This window comes from Coffea arabica, chromosome 11c (assembly GCF_036785885.1).
Source record: "Coffea arabica cultivar ET-39 chromosome 11c, Coffea Arabica ET-39 HiFi, whole genome shotgun sequence".
NCBI classification, from domain to species: domain Eukaryota; kingdom Viridiplantae; phylum Streptophyta; class Magnoliopsida; order Gentianales; family Rubiaceae; genus Coffea; species Coffea arabica.
The window spans coordinates 19,856,970-19,874,359 of record NC_092330.1 but is presented as its reverse complement, the minus strand read 5'-3'; the positions used below and the strand labels follow the sequence as shown (position 1 = coordinate 19,874,359).

The 17,390-nt window shown below is 44.2% G+C and overlaps 6 non-coding genes and 13 pseudogenes across 6 annotated transcripts; all 19 read left to right on the top strand.

The window, feature by feature from the left end:
- The first annotated feature begins 311 nt into the window (after positions 1–311).
- On the top strand, positions 312–429 carry LOC140019313 (5S ribosomal RNA; annotated as a pseudogene).
- A 925-nt stretch (positions 430–1,354) lies between these two features.
- On the top strand, positions 1,355–1,472 carry LOC140019312 (5S ribosomal RNA; annotated as a pseudogene).
- Positions 1,473–2,399: 927 nt separating this feature from the next.
- LOC140020302 (5S ribosomal RNA) lies at positions 2,400–2,518 on the top strand. The gene has a single exon (XR_011824706.1). It is a non-coding gene; the product is annotated as a 5S ribosomal RNA (ribosomal RNA).
- A 411-nt stretch (positions 2,519–2,929) lies between these two features.
- Positions 2,930–3,047, top strand: LOC140018545 (5S ribosomal RNA; annotated as a pseudogene).
- A 927-nt stretch (positions 3,048–3,974) lies between these two features.
- Positions 3,975–4,093, top strand: LOC140020185 (5S ribosomal RNA). The gene has a single exon (XR_011824695.1). It is a non-coding gene; the product is annotated as a 5S ribosomal RNA (ribosomal RNA).
- A 411-nt stretch (positions 4,094–4,504) lies between these two features.
- Positions 4,505–4,622, top strand: LOC140019310 (5S ribosomal RNA; annotated as a pseudogene).
- Positions 4,623–5,547: 925 nt separating this feature from the next.
- LOC140019309 (5S ribosomal RNA) lies at positions 5,548–5,665 on the top strand (annotated as a pseudogene).
- A 927-nt stretch (positions 5,666–6,592) lies between these two features.
- LOC140019308 (5S ribosomal RNA) lies at positions 6,593–6,710 on the top strand (annotated as a pseudogene).
- A 927-nt stretch (positions 6,711–7,637) lies between these two features.
- Positions 7,638–7,756, top strand: LOC140020073 (5S ribosomal RNA). The gene has a single exon (XR_011824684.1). It is a non-coding gene; the product is annotated as a 5S ribosomal RNA (ribosomal RNA).
- A 411-nt stretch (positions 7,757–8,167) lies between these two features.
- Positions 8,168–8,285, top strand: LOC140019307 (5S ribosomal RNA; annotated as a pseudogene).
- Positions 8,286–9,210: 925 nt separating this feature from the next.
- Positions 9,211–9,328, top strand: LOC140019306 (5S ribosomal RNA; annotated as a pseudogene).
- A 927-nt stretch (positions 9,329–10,255) lies between these two features.
- LOC140019959 (5S ribosomal RNA) lies at positions 10,256–10,374 on the top strand. The gene has a single exon (XR_011824673.1). It is a non-coding gene; the product is annotated as a 5S ribosomal RNA (ribosomal RNA).
- Positions 10,375–10,785: 411 nt separating this feature from the next.
- LOC140019305 (5S ribosomal RNA) lies at positions 10,786–10,903 on the top strand (annotated as a pseudogene).
- A 927-nt stretch (positions 10,904–11,830) lies between these two features.
- Positions 11,831–11,949, top strand: LOC140019847 (5S ribosomal RNA). The gene has a single exon (XR_011824662.1). It is a non-coding gene; the product is annotated as a 5S ribosomal RNA (ribosomal RNA).
- A 411-nt stretch (positions 11,950–12,360) lies between these two features.
- Positions 12,361–12,478, top strand: LOC140019304 (5S ribosomal RNA; annotated as a pseudogene).
- A 925-nt stretch (positions 12,479–13,403) lies between these two features.
- On the top strand, positions 13,404–13,521 carry LOC140019303 (5S ribosomal RNA; annotated as a pseudogene).
- A 927-nt stretch (positions 13,522–14,448) lies between these two features.
- On the top strand, positions 14,449–14,566 carry LOC140019302 (5S ribosomal RNA; annotated as a pseudogene).
- Positions 14,567–15,493: 927 nt separating this feature from the next.
- On the top strand, positions 15,494–15,612 carry LOC140019733 (5S ribosomal RNA). Its single transcript, XR_011824651.1, has one exon. It is a non-coding gene; the product is annotated as a 5S ribosomal RNA (ribosomal RNA).
- A 411-nt stretch (positions 15,613–16,023) lies between these two features.
- LOC140019301 (5S ribosomal RNA) lies at positions 16,024–16,141 on the top strand (annotated as a pseudogene).
- The last annotated feature ends 1,249 nt before the right edge of the window (positions 16,142–17,390 follow it).

Below are 17,390 nucleotides of genomic sequence, written 5' to 3'. Positions count from 1 at the left end.
GCATGAAGGCGGATCTGAAGGCGCGAGACAAGTCAGGAACGGTACGGCTGAATCGAAGCCCGGATCGTCGGTCAATGTTGTCGGCGCAAATGCATAAGCGCAAGCGTGAAGGATCAATTTCAGGATAATTGAGAGTTGTGCGACGAGGGAAAAAAAAGGTGCAAAGCAACAAGAAAAAAATATAAAAGTAAATAAATAAAAGGATGAGAGGAAATTCATGAATTGACGCTTAGAATGAATTCGGGTCCAGAAAAGCCAAACTGCTTCACAGGACGTGGCGGTTTAAAAGAATAAAGCGAAAGGAACATGGCGGGTGCGATCATACCAGCACTAATGCACCGGATCCCATCAGAACTTCGAAGTTAAGCGTGCTTGGGCGACAGTAGTACTAGGATGGGTGACCCTAGGCCGGTCAACGGGTCGGGTCTACACCCGGATCCGGATCGGATCCCTGAAATTTTTGCGGGTATGGGTAGGGATTTAATTCCGTTATCCGGATCCGGATCCGTTTTTTCAAACAAAAAAACGGGTCGGATACGGAATATAGTATTCCGACCCGTATTAGACCCGGATCCGGATATAAATGATTTAATAATTTATAAAAAATATATATTATCAATATAATTTGATTAGGATGATGTATTTGAGTAAAATCAATTTGATTTATTTTCTTATTTGGTTTTTTCTTTGCATTAGCTAGAAATTAGTTTACAAATATATCTTTTTCTCTTTTTTGTTAGAAATTATAAATTTTGGCAAATTTGTTCGGGTAGACCCGACCCGGATCCGAGACTCGCCGGGTCCGGATCCGGAACACCGAATAAAAGACCCGTCGGGTAAACGGGTCGGCTCCGGGTCCGGGTCCGGAATAATGAATTCCGGCCCGGACCCGGCCCGTTGACACCCCTAGGTGACCCCCTGGGAAATCCTCGTGTTGCACCCCTCCCTTTTTTGTTTCGAAATCCAAATTTTCCCTTCGTTCTTTATGCTGTAGTAATTTAGCTCCGTCGGAACGATTGCTTTATATTTTGCTTCTCATCGAAGCATGAAGGCGGATCTGAAGGCGCGAGACAAGTCAGGAACGGTACGGCTGGATCGAAGCCCGGATCGTCGGTCAAAGTTGTCGGCGCAAATGTATAAGCGCAAGCGTGAAGGATCAATTTCAGGATAATTGAGAGTTGTGCGACGAGGGAAAAAAAAGGTGCAAAGCAACAAGAAAAAAATATAAAAGTAAATAAATAAAAGGATGAGAGGAAATTCATGAATTGACGCTTAGAATGAATTCGGGTCCAGAAAAGCCAAACTGCTTCACAGGACGTGGCAGTTTAAAAGAATAAAGCGAAAGGAACATGGCGGGTGCGATCATACCAGCACTAATGCACCGGATCCCATCAGAACTTCGAAGTTAAGCGTGCTTGGGCGACAGTAGTACTAGGATGGGTGACCCTAGGCCGGTCAACGGGTCGGGTCTACACCCGGATCCGGATCGGATCCCTGAAATTTTTGCGGGTATGGGTAGGGATTTAATTCCGTTATCCGGATCCGGATCCGTTTTTTCAAACAAAAAAACGGGTCGGATACGGAATATAGTATTCCGACCCGTATTAGACCCGGATTCGGATATAAATGATTTAATAATTTATAAAAAATATATATTATCAATATAATTTGATTAGGATGATGTATTTGAGTAAAATCAATTTGATTTATTTTCTTATTTGGTTTTTTCTTTGCATTAGCTAGAAATTTGTTTACAAATATATCTTTTTCTCTTTTTTGTTAGAAATTATAAATTTCGGCAAATTTGTTCGGGTAGACCCGACCCGGATCCGAGACTCGCCGGGTCCGGATCCGGAACACCGAATAAAAGACCCGTCGGGTAAACGGGTCGGCTCCGGGTCCGGGTCCGGAATAATGAATTCCGGCCCGGACCCGGCCCGTTGACACCCCTAGGTGACCCCCTGGGAAATCCTCGTGTTGCACCCCTCCCTTTTTTGTTTCGAAATCCAAATTTTCCCTTCGTTCTTTATGCTGTAGTAATTTAGCTCCGTCGGAACGATTGCTTTATATTTTGCTTCTCATCGAAGCATGAAGGCGGATCTGAAGGCGCGAGACAAGTCAGGAACGGTACGGCTGGATCGAAGCCCGGATCGTCGGTCAAAGTTGTCGGCGCAAATGTATAAGCGCAAGCGTGAAGGATCAATTTCAGGATAATTGAGAGTTGCGCGACGAGGGAAAAAAAAATGGTGCAAATCAACAAGAAAAAAATGTAAAAGTAAATAAATAAAAGGATGAGGGGAAATTCTTGAATTGACGCTTAAAATGAATTCGGGTCCAGAAAAGCCACACTGCTTCACAGGACGGGGCAGTTTAAAAGAATAAAGCGAAAGGAACATGGCGGGTGCGATCATACCAGCACTAATGCACCGGATCCCATCAGAACTCCGAAGTTAAGCGTGCTTGGGCGAGAGTAGTACTAGGATGGGTGACCCCCTGGGAAGTCCTCGTGTTGCACCCCTCCCTTTTTTGTTTCGAAATCCAAATTTCCCCTTCGTTCTTTATGCTGTAGTAATTTAGCTCCGTCGGAACGATTGCTTGATATTTTGCTTCTCATCGAAGCATGAAGGCGGATCTGAAGGCGCGAGACAAGTCAGGAACGGTACGGCTGGATCGAAGCCCGGATCGTCGGTCAAAGTTGTCGGCGCAAATGTATAAGCGCAAGCGTGAAGGATCAATTTCAGGATAATTGAGAGTTGTGCGACGAGGGAAAAAAAAGGTGCAAAGCAACAAGAAAAAAATATAAAAGTAAATAAATAAAAGGATGAGAGGAAATTCATGAATTGACGCTTAGAATGAATTCGGGTCCAGAAAAGCCAAACTGCTTCACAGGACGTGGCAGTTTAAAAGAATAAAGCGAAAGGAACATGGCGGGTGCGATCATACCAGCACTAATGCACCGGATCCCATCAGAACTCCGAAGTTAAGCGTGCTTGGGCGACAGTAGTACTAGGATGGGTGACCCTAGGCCTGTCAACGGGTCGGGTCTAGACCCGGATCCGGATCGGATCGCTGAAATTTTTTCGGGTATGGGTAGGGATTTAATTCCGTTATCCGGATCCGGATCCGTTTTTTCAAACAAAAAAACGGGTCGGATACGGAATATAGTATTCCGACCCGTATTAGAACCGGATCCGGATATAAATGATTTAATAATTTATAAAAAATATATATTATCAATATAATTTGATTAGGATGATGTATTTGAGTAAAATCAATTTGATTTATTTTCTTATTTGGTTTTTTCTTTGCATTAGCTAGAAATTTGTTTACAAATATATCTTTTTCTCTTTTTTGTTAGAAATTATAAATTTCGGCAAATTTGTTCGGGTAGACCCGACCCGGATCCGAGACTCGCCGGGTCCGGATCCGGAACACCGAATAAAAGACCCGTCGGGTAAACGGGTCGGCTCCGGGTCCGGGTCCGGAATAATGAATTCCGGCCCGGACCCGGCCCGTTGACACCCCTAGGTGACCCCCTGGGAAATCCTCGTGTTGCACCCCTCCCTTTTTTGTTTCGAAATCCAAATTTTCCCTTCGTTCTTTATGCTGTAGTAATTTAGCTCCGTCGGAACGATTGCTTTATATTTTGCTTCTCATCGAAGCATGAAGGCGGATCTGAAGGCGCGAGACAAGTCAGGAACGGTACGGCTGGATCGAAGCCCGGTTCGTCGGTCAAAGTTGTCGGCGCAAATGTATAAGCGCAAGCGTGAAGGATCAATTTCAGGATAATTGAGAGTTGCGCGACGAGGGAAAAAAAAATGGTGCAAATCAACAAGAAAAAAATGTAAAAGTAAATAAATAAAAGGATGAGGGGAAATTCTTGAATTGACGCTTAAAATGAATTCGGGTCCAGAAAAGCCACACTGCTTCACAGGACGGGGCAGTTTAAAAGAATAAAGCGAAAGGAACATGGTGGGTGCGATCATACCAGCACTAATGCACCGGATCCCATCAGAACTCCGAAGTTAAGCGTGCTTGGGCGAGAGTAGTACTAGGATGGGTGACCCCCTGGGAAGTCCTCGTGTTGCACCCCTCCCTTTTTTGTTTCGAAATCCAAATTTCCCCTTCGTTCTTTATGCTGTAGTAATTTAGCTCCGTCGGAACGATTGCTTTATATTTTGCTTCTTATCGAAGCATGAAGGCGGATCTGAAGGCGCGAGACAAGTCAGGAACGGTACGGCTGGATCGAAGCCCGGATCGTCGGTCAAAGTTGTCGGCGCAAATGTATAAGCGCAAGCGTGAAGGATCAATTTCAGGATAATTGAGAGTTGTGCGACGAGGGAAAAAAAAGGTGCAAAGCAACAAGAAAAAAATATAAAAGTAAATAAATAAAAGGATGAGAGGAAATTCATGAATTGACGCTTAGAATGAATTCGGGTCCAGAAAAGCCAAACTGCTTCACAGGACGTGGCAGTTTAAAAGAATAAAGCGAAAGGAACATGGCGGGTGCGATCATACCAGCACTAATGCACCGGATCCCATCAGAACTTCGAAGTTAAGCGTGCTTGGGCGACAGTAGTACTAGGATGGGTGACCCTAGGCCGGTCAACGGGTCGGGTCTACACCCGGATCCGGATCGGATCCCTGAAATTTTTGCTGGTATGGGTAGGGATTTAATTCCGTTATCCGGATCCGGATCCGTTTTTTCAAACAAAAAAACGGGTCGGATACGGAATATAGTATTCCGACCCGTACTAGACCCGGATCCGGATATAAATGATTTAATAATTTATAAAAAATATATATTATCAATATAATTTGATTAGGATGATGTATTTGAGTAAAATCAATTTGATTTATTTTCTTATTTGGTTTTTTCTTTGCTTTAGCTAGAAATTAGTTTACAAATATATCTTTTTCTCTTTTTTGTTAGAAATTATAAATTTTGGCAAATTTGTTCGGGTAGACCCGACCCGGATCCGAGACTCGCCGGGTCCGGATCCGGAACACCGAATAAAAGACCCGTCGGGTAAACGGGTCGGATCCGGGTCCGGGTCCGGAATAAAGAATTCCGGCCCGGATCCGGCCCGTTGACACCCCTAGGTGACCCCCTGGGAAATCCTCGTGTTGCACCCCTCCCTTTTTTGTTTCGAAATCCAAATTTTCCCTTCGTTCTTTATGCTGTAGTAATTTAGCTCCGTCGGAACGATTGCTTTATATTTTGCTTCTCATCGAAGCATGAAGGCGGATCTGAAGGCGCGAGACAAGTCAGGAACGGTACGGCTGAATCGAAGCCCGGATCGTCGGTCAATGTTGTCGGCGCAAATGCATAAGCGCAAGCGTGAAGGATCAATTTCAGGATAATTGAGAGTTGTGCGACGAGGGAAAAAAAAGGTGCAAAGCAACAAGAAAAAAATATAAAAGTAAATAAATAAAAGGATGAGAGGAAATTCATGAATTGACGCTTAGAATGAATTCGGGTCCAGAAAAGCCAAACTGCTTCACAGGACGTGGCGGTTTAAAAGAATAAAGCGAAAGGAACATGGCGGGTGCGATCATACCAGCACTAATGCACCGGATCCCATCAGAACTTCGAAGTTAAGCGTGCTTGGGCGACAGTAGTACTAGGATGGGTGACCCTAGGCCGGTCAACGGGTCGGGTCTACACCCGGATCCGGATCGGATCCCTGAAATTTTTGCGGGTATGGGTAGGGATTTAATTCCGTTATCCGGATCCGGATCCGTTTTTTCAAACAAAAAAACGGGTCGGATACGGAATATAGTATTCCGACCCGTATTAGAACCGGATCCGGATATAAATGATTTAATAATTTATAAAAAATATATATTATCAATATAATTTGATTAGGATGATGTATTTGAGTAAAATCAATTTGATTTATTTTCTTATTTGGTTTTTTCTTTGCATTAGCTAGAAATTTGTTTACAAATATATCTTTTTCTCTTTTTTGTTAGAAATTATAAATTTCGGCAAATTTGTTCGGGTAGACCCGACCCGGATCCGAGACTCGCCGGGTCCGGATCCGGAACACCGAATAAAAGACCCGTCGGGTAAACGGGTCGGCTCCGGGTCCGGGTCCGGAATAATGAATTCCGGCCCGGACCCGGCCCGTTGACACCCCTAGGTGACCCCCTGGGAAATCCTCGTGTTGCACCCCTCCCTTTTTTGTTTCGAAATCCAAATTTTCCCTTCGTTCTTTATGCTGTAGTAATTTAGCTCCGTCGGAACGATTGCTTTATATTTTGCTTCTCATCGAAGCATGAAGGCGGATCTGAAGGCGCGAGACAAGTCAGGAACGGTACGGCTGGATCGAAGCCCGGTTCGTCGGTCAAAGTTGTCGGCGCAAATGTATAAGCGCAAGCGTGAAGGATCAATTTCAGGATAATTGAGAGTTGCGCGACGAGGGAAAAAAAAATGGTGCAAATCAACAAGAAAAAAATGTAAAAGTAAATAAATAAAAGGATGAGGGGAAATTCTTGAATTGACGCTTAAAATGAATTCGGGTCCAGAAAAGCCACACTGCTTCACAGGACGGGGCAGTTTAAAAGAATAAAGCGAAAGGAACATGGCGGGTGCGATCATACCAGCACTAATGCACCGGATCCCATCAGAACTTCGAAGTTAAGCGTGCTTGGGCGACAGTAGTACTAGGATGGGTGACCCTAGGCCGGTCAACGGGTCGGGTCTACACCCGGATCCGGATCGGATCCCTGAAATTTTTGCGGGTATGGGTAGGGATTTAATTCCGTTATCCGGATCCGGATCCGTTTTTTCAAACAAAAAAACGGGTCGGATACGGAATATAGTATTCCGACCCGTATTAGACCCGGATCCGGATATAAATGATTTAATAATTTATAAAAAATATATATTATCAATATAATTTGATTAGGATGATGTATTTGAGTAAAATCAATTTGATTTATTTTCTTATTTGGTTTTTTCTTTGCATTAGCTAGAAATTTGTTTACAAATATATCTTTTTCTCTTTTTTGTTAGAAATTATAAATTTCGGCAAATTTGTTCGGGTAGACCCGACCCGGATCCGAGACTCGCCGGGTCCGGATCCGGAACACCGAATAAAAGACCCGTCGGGTAAACGGGTCGGCTCCGGGTCCGGGTCCGGAATAATGAATTCCGGCCCGGACCCGGCCCGTTGACACCCCTAGGTGACCCCCTGGGAAATCCTCGTGTTGCACCCCTCCCTTTTTTGTTTCGAAATCCAAATTTTCCCTTCGTTCTTTATGCTGTAGTAATTTAGCTCCGTCGGAACGATTGCTTTATATTTTGCTTCTCATCGAAGCATGAAGGCGGATCTGAAGGCGCGAGACAAGTCAGGAACGGTACGGCTGGATCGAAGCCCGGTTCGTCGGTCAAAGTTGTCGGCGCAAATGTATAAGCGCAAGCGTGAAGGATCAATTTCAGGATAATTGAGAGTTGCGCGACGAGGGAAAAAAAAATGGTGCAAATCAACAAGAAAAAAATGTAAAAGTAAATAAATAAAAGGATGAGGGGAAATTCTTGAATTGACGCTTAAAATGAATTCGGGTCCAGAAAAGCCACACTGCTTCACAGGACGGGGCAGTTTAAAAGAATAAAGCGAAAGGAACATGGTGGGTGCGATCATACCAGCACTAATGCACCGGATCCCATCAGAACTCCGAAGTTAAGCGTGCTTGGGCGAGAGTAGTACTAGGATGGGTGACCCCCTGGGAAGTCCTCGTGTTGCACCCCTCCCTTTTTTGTTTCGAAATCCAAATTTCCCCTTCGTTCTTTATGCTGTAGTAATTTAGCTCCGTCGGAACGATTGCTTTATATTTTGCTTCTTATCGAAGCATGAAGGCGGATCTGAAGGCGCGAGACAAGTCAGGAACGGTACGGCTGGATCGAAGCCCGGATCGTCGGTCAAAGTTGTCGGCGCAAATGTATAAGCGCAAGCGTGAAGGATCAATTTCAGGATAATTGAGAGTTGTGCGACGAGGGAAAAAAAAGGTGCAAAGCAACAAGAAAAAAATATAAAAGTAAATAAATAAAAGGATGAGAGGAAATTCATGAATTGACGCTTAGAATGAATTCGGGTCCAGAAAAGCCAAACTGCTTCACAGGACGTGGCAGTTTAAAAGAATAAAGCGAAAGGAACATGGCGGGTGCGATCATACCAGCACTAATGCACCGGATCCCATCAGAACTTCGAAGTTAAGCGTGCTTGGGCGACAGTAGTACTAGGATGGGTGACCCTAGGCCGGTCAACGGGTCGGGTCTACACCCGGATCCGGATCGGATCCCTGAAATTTTTGCTGGTATGGGTAGGGATTTAATTCCGTTATCCGGATCCGGATCCGTTTTTTCAAACAAAAAAACGGGTCGGATACGGAATATAGTATTCCGACCCGTACTAGACCCGGATCCGGATATAAATGATTTAATAATTTATAAAAAATATATATTATCAATATAATTTGATTAGGATGATGTATTTGAGTAAAATCAATTTGATTTATTTTCTTATTTGGTTTTTTCTTTGCTTTAGCTAGAAATTAGTTTACAAATATATCTTTTTCTCTTTTTTGTTAGAAATTATAAATTTTGGCAAATTTGTTCGGGTAGACCCGACCCGGATCCGAGACTCGCCGGGTCCGGATCCGGAACACCGAATAAAAGACCCGTCGGGTAAACGGGTCGGATCCGGGTCCGGGTCCGGAATAAAGAATTCCGGCCCGGATCCGGCCCGTTGACACCCCTAGGTGACCCCCTGGGAAATCCTCGTGTTGCACCCCTCCCTTTTTTGTTTCGAAATCCAAATTTTCCCTTCGTTCTTTATGCTGTAGTAATTTAGCTCCGTCGGAACGATTGCTTTATATTTTGCTTCTCATCGAAGCATGAAGGCGGATCTGAAGGCGCGAGACAAGTCAGGAACGGTACGGCTGAATCGAAGCCCGGATCGTCGGTCAATGTTGTCGGCGCAAATGCATAAGCGCAAGCGTGAAGGATCAATTTCAGGATAATTGAGAGTTGTGCGACGAGGGAAAAAAAAGGTGCAAAGCAACAAGAAAAAAATATAAAAGTAAATAAATAAAAGGATGAGAGGAAATTCATGAATTGACGCTTAGAATGAATTCGGGTCCAGAAAAGCCAAACTGCTTCACAGGACGTGGCGGTTTAAAAGAATAAAGCGAAAGGAACATGGCGGGTGCGATCATACCAGCACTAATGCACCGGATCCCATCAGAACTTCGAAGTTAAGCGTGCTTGGGCGACAGTAGTACTAGGATGGGTGACCCTAGGCCGGTCAACGGGTCGGGTCTACACCCGGATCCGGATCGGATCCCTGAAATTTTTGCGGGTATGGGTAGGGATTTAATTCCGTTATCCGGATCCGGATCCGTTTTTTCAAACAAAAAAACGGGTCGGATACGGAATATAGTATTCCGACCCGTATTAGAACCGGATCCGGATATAAATGATTTAATAATTTATAAAAAATATATATTATCAATATAATTTGATTAGGATGATGTATTTGAGTAAAATCAATTTGATTTATTTTCTTATTTGGTTTTTTCTTTGCATTAGCTAGAAATTTGTTTACAAATATATCTTTTTCTCTTTTTTGTTAGAAATTATAAATTTCGGCAAATTTGTTCGGGTAGACCCGACCCGGATCCGAGACTCGCCGGGTCCGGATCCGGAACACCGAATAAAAGACCCGTCGGGTAAACGGGTCGGCTCCGGGTCCGGGTCCGGAATAATGAATTCCGGCCCGGACCCGGCCCGTTGACACCCCTAGGTGACCCCCTGGGAAATCCTCGTGTTGCACCCCTCCCTTTTTTGTTTCGAAATCCAAATTTTCCCTTCGTTCTTTATGCTGTAGTAATTTAGCTCCGTCGGAACGATTGCTTTATATTTTGCTTCTCATCGAAGCATGAAGGCGGATCTGAAGGCGCGAGACAAGTCAGGAACGGTACGGCTGGATCGAAGCCCGGTTCGTCGGTCAAAGTTGTCGGCGCAAATGTATAAGCGCAAGCGTGAAGGATCAATTTCAGGATAATTGAGAGTTGCGCGACGAGGGAAAAAAAAATGGTGCAAATCAACAAGAAAAAAATGTAAAAGTAAATAAATAAAAGGATGAGGGGAAATTCTTGAATTGACGCTTAAAATGAATTCGGGTCCAGAAAAGCCACACTGCTTCACAGGACGGGGCAGTTTAAAAGAATAAAGCGAAAGGAACATGGTGGGTGCGATCATACCAGCACTAATGCACCGGATCCCATCAGAACTCCGAAGTTAAGCGTGCTTGGGCGAGAGTAGTACTAGGATGGGTGACCCCCTGGGAAGTCCTCGTGTTGCACCCCTCCCTTTTTTGTTTCGAAATCCAAATTTCCCCTTCGTTCTTTATGCTGTAGTAATTTAGCTCCGTCGGAACGATTGCTTTATATTTTGCTTCTTATCGAAGCATGAAGGCGGATCTGAAGGCGCGAGACAAGTCAGGAACGGTACGGCTGGATCGAAGCCCGGATCGTCGGTCAAAGTTGTCGGCGCAAATGTATAAGCGCAAGCGTGAAGGATCAATTTCAGGATAATTGAGAGTTGTGCGACGAGGGAAAAAAAAGGTGCAAAGCAACAAGAAAAAAATATAAAAGTAAATAAATAAAAGGATGAGAGGAAATTCATGAATTGACGCTTAGAATGAATTCGGGTCCAGAAAAGCCAAACTGCTTCACAGGACGTGGCAGTTTAAAAGAATAAAGCGAAAGGAACATGGCGGGTGCGATCATACCAGCACTAATGCACCGGATCCCATCAGAACTTCGAAGTTAAGCGTGCTTGGGCGACAGTAGTACTAGGATGGGTGACCCTAGGCCGGTCAACGGGTCGGGTCTACACCCGGATCCGGATCGGATCCCTGAAATTTTTGCTGGTATGGGTAGGGATTTAATTCCGTTATCCGGATCCGGATCCGTTTTTTCAAACAAAAAAACGGGTCGGATACGGAATATAGTATTCCGACCCGTACTAGACCCGGATCCGGATATAAATGATTTAATAATTTATAAAAAATATATATTATCAATATAATTTGATTAGGATGATGTATTTGAGTAAAATCAATTTGATTTATTTTCTTATTTGGTTTTTTCTTTGCATTAGCTAGAAATTTGTTTACAAATATATCTTTTTCTCTTTTTTGTTAGAAATTATAAATTTCGGCAAATTTGTTCGGGTAGACCCGACCCGGATCCGAGACTCGCCGGGTCCGGATCCGGAACACCGAATAAAAGACCCGTCGGGTAAACGGGTCGGCTCCGGGTCCGGGTCCGGAATAATGAATTCCGGCCCGGACCCGGCCCGTTGACACCCCTAGGTGACCCCCTGGGAAATCCTCGTGTTGCACCCCTCCCTTTTTTGTTTCGAAATCCAAATTTTCCCTTCGTTCTTTATGCTGTAGTAATTTAGCTCCGTCGGAACGATTGCTTTATATTTTGCTTCTCATCGAAGCATGAAGGCGGATCTGAAGGCGCGAGACAAGTCAGGAACGGTACGGCTGGATCGAAGCCCGGTTCGTCGGTCAAAGTTGTCGGCGCAAATGTATAAGCGCAAGCGTGAAGGATCAATTTCAGGATAATTGAGAGTTGCGCGACGAGGGAAAAAAAAATGGTGCAAATCAACAAGAAAAAAATGTAAAAGTAAATAAATAAAAGGATGAGGGGAAATTCTTGAATTGACGCTTAAAATGAATTCGGGTCCAGAAAAGCCACACTGCTTCACAGGACGGGGCAGTTTAAAAGAATAAAGCGAAAGGAACATGGTGGGTGCGATCATACCAGCACTAATGCACCGGATCCCATCAGAACTCCGAAGTTAAGCGTGCTTGGGCGAGAGTAGTACTAGGATGGGTGACCCCCTGGGAAGTCCTCGTGTTGCACCCCTCCCTTTTTTGTTTCGAAATCCAAATTTCCCCTTCGTTCTTTATGCTGTAGTAATTTAGCTCCGTCGGAACGATTGCTTTATATTTTGCTTCTTATCGAAGCATGAAGGCGGATCTGAAGGCGCGAGACAAGTCAGGAACGGTACGGCTGGATCGAAGCCCGGATCGTCGGTCAAAGTTGTCGGCGCAAATGTATAAGCGCAAGCGTGAAGGATCAATTTCAGGATAATTGAGAGTTGTGCGACGAGGGAAAAAAAAGGTGCAAAGCAACAAGAAAAAAATATAAAAGTAAATAAATAAAAGGATGAGAGGAAATTCATGAATTGACGCTTAGAATGAATTCGGGTCCAGAAAAGCCAAACTGCTTCACAGGACGTGGCAGTTTAAAAGAATAAAGCGAAAGGAACATGGCGGGTGCGATCATACCAGCACTAATGCACCGGATCCCATCAGAACTTCGAAGTTAAGCGTGCTTGGGCGACAGTAGTACTAGGATGGGTGACCCTAGGCCGGTCAACGGGTCGGGTCTACACCCGGATCCGGATCGGATCCCTGAAATTTTTGCTGGTATGGGTAGGGATTTAATTCCGTTATCCGGATCCGGATCCGTTTTTTCAAACAAAAAAACGGGTCGGATACGGAATATAGTATTCCGACCCGTACTAGACCCGGATCCGGATATAAATGATTTAATAATTTATAAAAAATATATATTATCAATATAATTTGATTAGGATGATGTATTTGAGTAAAATCAATTTGATTTATTTTCTTATTTGGTTTTTTCTTTGCTTTAGCTAGAAATTAGTTTACAAATATATCTTTTTCTCTTTTTTGTTAGAAATTATAAATTTTGGCAAATTTGTTCGGGTAGACCCGACCCGGATCCGAGACTCGCCGGGTCCGGATCCGGAACACCGAATAAAAGACCCGTCGGGTAAACGGGTCGGATCCGGGTCCGGGTCCGGAATAAAGAATTCCGGCCCGGATCCGGCCCGTTGACACCCCTAGGTGACCCCCTGGGAAATCCTCGTGTTGCACCCCTCCCTTTTTTGTTTCGAAATCCAAATTTTCCCTTCGTTCTTTATGCTGTAGTAATTTAGCTCCGTCGGAACGATTGCTTTATATTTTGCTTCTCATCGAAGCATGAAGGCGGATCTGAAGGCGCGAGACAAGTCAGGAACGGTACGGCTGAATCGAAGCCCGGATCGTCGGTCAATGTTGTCGGCGCAAATGCATAAGCGCAAGCGTGAAGGATCAATTTCAGGATAATTGAGAGTTGTGCGACGAGGGAAAAAAAAGGTGCAAAGCAACAAGAAAAAAATATAAAAGTAAATAAATAAAAGGATGAGAGGAAATTCATGAATTGACGCTTAGAATGAATTCGGGTCCAGAAAAGCCAAACTGCTTCACAGGACGTGGCGGTTTAAAAGAATAAAGCGAAAGGAACATGGCGGGTGCGATCATACCAGCACTAATGCACCGGATCCCATCAGAACTTCGAAGTTAAGCGTGCTTGGGCGACAGTAGTACTAGGATGGGTGACCCTAGGCCGGTCAACGGGTCGGGTCTACACCCGGATCCGGATCGGATCCCTGAAATTTTTGCGGGTATGGGTAGGGATTTAATTCCGTTATCCGGATCCGGATCCGTTTTTTCAAACAAAAAAACGGGTCGGATACGGAATATAGTATTCCGACCCGTATTAGAACCGGATCCGGATATAAATGATTTAATAATTTATAAAAAATATATATTATCAATATAATTTGATTAGGATGATGTATTTGAGTAAAATCAATTTGATTTATTTTCTTATTTGGTTTTTTCTTTGCATTAGCTAGAAATTTGTTTACAAATATATCTTTTTCTCTTTTTTGTTAGAAATTATAAATTTCGGCAAATTTGTTCGGGTAGACCCGACCCGGATCCGAGACTCGCCGGGTCCGGATCCGGAACACCGAATAAAAGACCCGTCGGGTAAACGGGTCGGCTCCGGGTCCGGGTCCGGAATAATGAATTCCGGCCCGGACCCGGCCCGTTGACACCCCTAGGTGACCCCCTGGGAAATCCTCGTGTTGCACCCCTCCCTTTTTTGTTTCGAAATCCAAATTTTCCCTTCGTTCTTTATGCTGTAGTAATTTAGCTCCGTCGGAACGATTGCTTTATATTTTGCTTCTCATCGAAGCATGAAGGCGGATCTGAAGGCGCGAGACAAGTCAGGAACGGTACGGCTGGATCGAAGCCCGGTTCGTCGGTCAAAGTTGTCGGCGCAAATGTATAAGCGCAAGCGTGAAGGATCAATTTCAGGATAATTGAGAGTTGCGCGACGAGGGAAAAAAAAATGGTGCAAATCAACAAGAAAAAAATGTAAAAGTAAATAAATAAAAGGATGAGGGGAAATTCTTGAATTGACGCTTAAAATGAATTCGGGTCCAGAAAAGCCACACTGCTTCACAGGACGGGGCAGTTTAAAAGAATAAAGCGAAAGGAACATGGCGGGTGCGATCATACCAGCACTAATGCACCGGATCCCATCAGAACTTCGAAGTTAAGCGTGCTTGGGCGACAGTAGTACTAGGATGGGTGACCCTAGGCCGGTCAACGGGTCGGGTCTACACCCGGATCCGGATCGGATCCCTGAAATTTTTGCGGGTATGGGTAGGGATTTAATTCCGTTATCCGGATCCGGATCCGTTTTTTCAAACAAAAAAACGGGTCGGATACGGAATATAGTATTCCGACCCGTATTAGACCCGGATCCGGATATAAATGATTTAATAATTTATAAAAAATATATATTATCAATATAATTTGATTAGGATGATGTATTTGAGTAAAATCAATTTGATTTATTTTCTTATTTGGTTTTTTCTTTGCATTAGCTAGAAATTTGTTTACAAATATATCTTTTTCTCTTTTTTGTTAGAAATTATAAATTTCGGCAAATTTGTTCGGGTAGACCCGACCCGGATCCGAGACTCGCCGGGTCCGGATCCGGAACACCGAATAAAAGACCCGTCGGGTAAACGGGTCGGCTCCGGGTCCGGGTCCGGAATAATGAATTCCGGCCCGGACCCGGCCCGTTGACACCCCTAGGTGACCCCCTGGGAAATCCTCGTGTTGCACCCCTCCCTTTTTTGTTTCGAAATCCAAATTTTCCCTTCGTTCTTTATGCTGTAGTAATTTAGCTCCGTCGGAACGATTGCTTTATATTTTGCTTCTCATCGAAGCATGAAGGCGGATCTGAAGGCGCGAGACAAGTCAGGAACGGTACGGCTGGATCGAAGCCCGGTTCGTCGGTCAAAGTTGTCGGCGCAAATGTATAAGCGCAAGCGTGAAGGATCAATTTCAGGATAATTGAGAGTTGCGCGACGAGGGAAAAAAAAATGGTGCAAATCAACAAGAAAAAAATGTAAAAGTAAATAAATAAAAGGATGAGGGGAAATTCTTGAATTGACGCTTAAAATGAATTCGGGTCCAGAAAAGCCACACTGCTTCACAGGACGGGGCAGTTTAAAAGAATAAAGCGAAAGGAACATGGTGGGTGCGATCATACCAGCACTAATGCACCGGATCCCATCAGAACTCCGAAGTTAAGCGTGCTTGGGCGAGAGTAGTACTAGGATGGGTGACCCCCTGGGAAGTCCTCGTGTTGCACCCCTCCCTTTTTTGTTTCGAAATCCAAATTTCCCCTTCGTTCTTTATGCTGTAGTAATTTAGCTCCGTCGGAACGATTGCTTTATATTTTGCTTCTTATCGAAGCATGAAGGCGGATCTGAAGGCGCGAGACAAGTCAGGAACGGTACGGCTGGATCGAAGCCCGGATCGTCGGTCAAAGTTGTCGGCGCAAATGTATAAGCGCAAGCGTGAAGGATCAATTTCAGGATAATTGAGAGTTGTGCGACGAGGGAAAAAAAAGGTGCAAAGCAACAAGAAAAAAATATAAAAGTAAATAAATAAAAGGATGAGAGGAAATTCATGAATTGACGCTTAGAATGAATTCGGGTCCAGAAAAGCCAAACTGCTTCACAGGACGTGGCAGTTTAAAAGAATAAAGCGAAAGGAACATGGCGGGTGCGATCATACCAGCACTAATGCACCGGATCCCATCAGAACTTCGAAGTTAAGCGTGCTTGGGCGACAGTAGTACTAGGATGGGTGACCCTAGGCCGGTCAACGGGTCGGGTCTACACCCGGATCCGGATCGGATCCCTGAAATTTTTGCTGGTATGGGTAGGGATTTAATTCCGTTATCCGGATCCGGATCCGTTTTTTCAAACAAAAAAACGGGTCGGATACGGAATATAGTATTCCGACCCGTACTAGACCCGGATCCGGATATAAATGATTTAATAATTTATAAAAAATATATATTATCAATATAATTTGATTAGGATGATGTATTTGAGTAAAATCAATTTGATTTATTTTCTTATTTGGTTTTTTCTTTGCTTTAGCTAGAAATTAGTTTACAAATATATCTTTTTCTCTTTTTTGTTAGAAATTATAAATTTTGGCAAATTTGTTCGGGTAGACCCGACCCGGATCCGAGACTCGCCGGGTCCGGATCCGGAACACCGAATAAAAGACCCGTCGGGTAAACGGGTCGGATCCGGGTCCGGGTCCGGAATAAAGAATTCCGGCCCGGATCCGGCCCGTTGACACCCCTAGGTGACCCCCTGGGAAATCCTCGTGTTGCACCCCTCCCTTTTTTGTTTCGAAATCCAAATTTTCCCTTCGTTCTTTATGCTGTAGTAATTTAGCTCCGTCGGAACGATTGCTTGTGCTTGGGCGACAGTAGTACTAGGATGGGTGACCCTAGGCCGGTCAACGGGTCGGGTCTACACCCGGATCCGGATCGGATCCCTGAAATTTTTGCGGGTATGGGTAGGGATTTAATTCCGTTATCCGGATCCGGATCCGTTTTTTCAAACAAAAAAACGGGTCGGATACGGAATATAGTATTCCGACCCGTATTAGAACCGGATCCGGATATAAATGATTTAATAATTTATAAAAAATATATATTATCAATATAATTTGATTAGGATGATGTATTTGAGTAAAATCAATTTGATTTATTTTCTTATTTGGTTTTTTCTTTGCATTAGCTAGAAATTTGTTTACAAATATATCTTTTTCTCTTTTTTGTTAGAAATTATAAATTTCGGCAAATTTGTTCGGGTAGACCCGACCCGGATCCGAGACTCGCCGGGTCCGGATCCGGAACACCGAATAAAAGACCCGTCGGGTAAACGGGTCGGCTCCGGGTCCGGGTCCGGAATAATGAATTCCGGCCCGGACCCGGCCCGTTGACACCCCTAGGTGACCCCCTGGGAAATCCTCGTGTTGCACCCCTCCCTTTTTTGTTTCGAAATCCAAATTTTCCCTTCGTTCTTTATGCTGTAGTAATTTAGCTCCGTCGGAACGATTGCTTTA